Here is a 3505-nt window from a genome sequence, read left to right as displayed (position 1 = left end):
GACATGTAAAAGCACCCACTACACTCTCTGAGTGGTTGGCGTTAGGAAGGGCATCCAGCTGTAGAAACTCTGCCAAATCAGATTGGAGCCTGGTGTAGCCATCTGGTTTCACCAGTCCTCAGTCAAATCATCCAACCCATGCTAGCATGGAAAGCGGACATTAAACGATGATGGTGATGATGATATATATATACACACACACCCCTGGGAGCTCCTCTATGCTGATGACCTTGCTCTAATTGCTGAGTCACTATCAGAACTAGAGGAGAAGTTTCAGGTGTGGAAGCAAGGTCCAGAATTGAAGGGCCTTAGAGTCAACCTAGCTAAAACCAAAGTCCTAATAAGTAGGAAGGTAGACAAAACACAAACCCCTTCAGGTAGACGGCCCTGCACGATCTGTAGAAAAGGTATAGGTAGAAACTCTATAAGGTGTACCCAGTGTAAGCTATGGACACATAAAAGGTGCAGCAATATCAAAGGAAGGTTAACTAGGAAGTTAGTTTTTGTATGTGGCAGATGTTCAAGAGCAATAAACACTGTGAATATGCAGAAAACAACTTCTGCCACATTCCAGGGAGAAATACTAGAAGTGGTTGATAGCTTCTGCTATCTTGGTGATCAAATTAGTAGTGGGGGTGGGTGCGCTGAAAGTGTAGCTACTAGAATAAGAATAGCCTGGGCAAAGTTCAGAGAGCTCTTACCTCTGCTGGTGACAAAAGGCCTCTCACTCAGAGTAAAAGGCAGACAGTATGACGCATGTGTATGAACAGCCATGCTACATGGCAGTGAAACATGGGCCGTGACTGCTGAGGACTTGCGTAAGCTCACAAGGAATGAAGCCAGTATGTTCCAATGGATGTGTAATGTCAGCGTGCATACTCGACAGAGTGTAAGTACCTTGAGAGAAAAGTTGGACCTAACAAGCATCAGTTGTGGTGTGCAAGAGAGATGATTGCGCTGGTATGGTCATTTGGTGAGAATGGATGAGGATAGCTGTGAAAAAGTGCCACAGCCTAGCGGTTGAGGGTACCTGTGGAAGAGTTAGACCCAGGAAGACCTGGGATGAAGTGGCAAAGCACGACCTTTGAACATTAGGCCTCACTGAGGCAATGACTTGTGACCAAGACCTTTGGAAATATGCTGTGTGTGAGAAGACCTGGCAAGACAAGTAAGACCATAACCCATGGCCTTTACCAGGGGTGTAGCCAGCCCACTTATGCATACCTTTACTTCTTTGGACACAAAACCCTGCTTGCAAAGACCTGTTGAGGCAAGTGAAATCAAAATTGAAATTGAACCAAATTCGATGACTGGCACCCATGCCAACCTTCCTTCATTGGACACTAAACTTAGCTTGTGAAGACCTGTTGGAGCAAGTGAGAACGAAAGTGAATCAAATTTGATGACTGGCACCCGTGCCAGTGGAGCACTAACAGCACCATCTGAGCAGGATCACTGCATGAGCAGCAGTCTCGCTCCTGTGCCGGTGGCACGTAAAAAGCACCATTTGAGCACGATCGTTTCCAACTTCGCCTTACTGGCATTTGTGCCGGTGGCATGTCAACAAAACATTAGACTGACTCCTGTGCAAGTGGCACGTAAAAATTACCATTTGCACGTGGCAGTTGCCAGTACCGTCAGATTAGCGAAGAGGAGGGGTGAGGTGGGAAGGAGAGAGAGCAAGAGTCAGACATAGGTGGAGAGAGAGAGATAAAAAAGTACTGTTAAATGGTGATTAAGGAGAAGCAGATGGTATCATTCCTAAATGTAATCTAATTTGAAATTTTGCTTATCCCTGCCCCTCAAACATGCTTTGAATCACCTCAGTATCTCAATATCATTAGCTATGAGTCAGACACAATCACTACACATAGCAAGAAAAATACTCTTATACTTTTCCTCCTCTAGATATGAATATCATGTGATTAGAACCGTCAAGGTCATTTAGTCAGTGGAAACTTGCTATGTGAAGAGCAGACAGCAAGATAAATCTTTTGAGGAAGAATTTTCATCAAGCATTTTGGCCCATTAGTTCCAGACCTTCTACGGGAGCTGAGCCCTTCTAGATCATGACTCCTATTTGTCTTTCAGATGTCTTTGAAATGTCACCTTTAGTGGGGATTGAACTCGGAATCTTAGGATTTATTCTATTTCTCTGAACTGTGGTGTATACCAGTGGCCACCACAAGAAATTGCACTGTGGGTCTCTTTCAAACCGGTGAACATATTTAACATAGCAGAGACTGTATTACAAAGATTGACCCTTCCATTCAGGGTTAGAAAATACTTCAAACCCCAACAGCTACTCACCCACATCCATAGCTCAGTTGTGACTCACAATGAAATACTGTTCCCACATCTGCAACAGATGTGTTTGGTTAAGTTTGCTTTCCAATTGCATGGATTTGGTTTCAGTCCTCCTGTGTGACACTTTCGACAATTGTCTTTAACTATAGCCTTGGGTCAAATCAAGCCTTCTGAGTAGATCTTGTAAATAGAAAATTTAAAAAATTCCATTGTATATATATATATATATATATAGTTTTAGGGAAAAGAACCAATGTTCATGAACTCATTGATGAAAATCCATTGTCAAATATACATATATATATATATATTTAATACTGTGAAACTTAATTTAATTTTAATTTTTAATAAATTGATTTTGAGTTTTTACCTGTAATTTTGGATTTTTATCCCTAATATATATATATATATGTATGCATTTCTTCAGATTAAAACTTCCTAATTGCATTCTAAACTTAATCAAAATTTCAAGGTTGTCTCCCCTACCTTAACTACTTACAATCAGAAAATAATTGTTACGTCAGTAAATGCATAATTCTAACAATAGTTTTGCAATATGCTGCATTAAGCATGCTAGTGACTACTTTACAATTTAGTTTTCATGCTGCAGATATTCCTGGTTACTTCCCCCAGTCATTCTACATATCAATGTAATGAAGTTATTGTATAAAGTGCTCAGGTGCACTACTATATTAAATTGGAACAAATATTGGTACTATTTTCCAATGGGTGGTGTTTAAACATCATTATTTTTTCGCATGACAGGAGTATGTGACATATATATATATGTCGTGGCCAATGCCAGTACCGCCTGACTGGCTTCCATGTTGGTGGCACGTAAAAAGCACCATTTGAACGTGGTCGTTGCCAGTACCGCCTGACTGGCTTCCATGCTGGTGGCACGTAAAAAGCACCCACTACACTCTCAGAATGGTTGGCGTTAGGAAGGGCATCCAGCTGTAGAAACCTTGCCAGATCAGATTGGAGCCTGGTACAGCCTTCTGGTTTGCCAGCCCTCACTCAAACCGTCCAACTCATGCCAGCATGGAAGGCAGACGTTTAACGACGATGATGATACATATATTTTCTGAAAGGTGACATTTCAACACATCTTTCTATATGATTACTGTATAGATAGATTTTTCTACTGTTTTTACATTAGAAGTGAAGATGATGCTCTTTTATTTCAAGAAAGGAA

Source organism: Octopus bimaculoides, chromosome 5, assembly GCF_001194135.2.
Source record: "Octopus bimaculoides isolate UCB-OBI-ISO-001 chromosome 5, ASM119413v2, whole genome shotgun sequence".
Lineage (NCBI taxonomy): Eukaryota > Metazoa > Mollusca > Cephalopoda > Octopoda > Octopodidae > Octopus > Octopus bimaculoides.
This window is presented reverse-complemented; position numbering follows the sequence as displayed.